We start from the raw sequence: 394 nt of genomic DNA, 5'->3' as shown, positions 1-394 counted from the left end.
TTCGAGCACAGTACAAACTGCAGTAGTACGTATGTGTAAACTTTACTTGTTTTCCACAAAGTCTATTTTCCTGGGAACGCTGCAGGTGGGTGTCCGTACCCTTCGAGAAGGAACAGTTGAATTTGTGCCTTTGATATACGTACAAGGAGTCTACAATGCTCTATAGTTTGTGTACGAACTGATCACGTAGGAAGCAAGATTTCTGGGTGGACATGGCGCTAACCTGTACCTTGATTTAGTCACTAAAGATGTAAGTCTCCTCTGGTTGGATAAGCTTACTTGGATAATTTCAATGTGTGTATTTTTTCCCCCGGTCATTTGTTGTGGTTTGTGTGTTATGTGCAATTTCCTGATCCACGATTTTTATGCCATTCAATGTTGTTTTTTCCTGATT

The sequence above is a fragment of the Penaeus monodon genome, chromosome 23 (genome assembly GCF_015228065.2).
Source record: "Penaeus monodon isolate SGIC_2016 chromosome 23, NSTDA_Pmon_1, whole genome shotgun sequence".
In the NCBI taxonomy this organism is placed as follows: Eukaryota; Metazoa; Arthropoda; class Malacostraca; order Decapoda; family Penaeidae; genus Penaeus; species Penaeus monodon.
The sequence above is the reverse complement of the archived record's forward strand: the minus strand, read 5'-3'. Positions refer to the sequence as shown.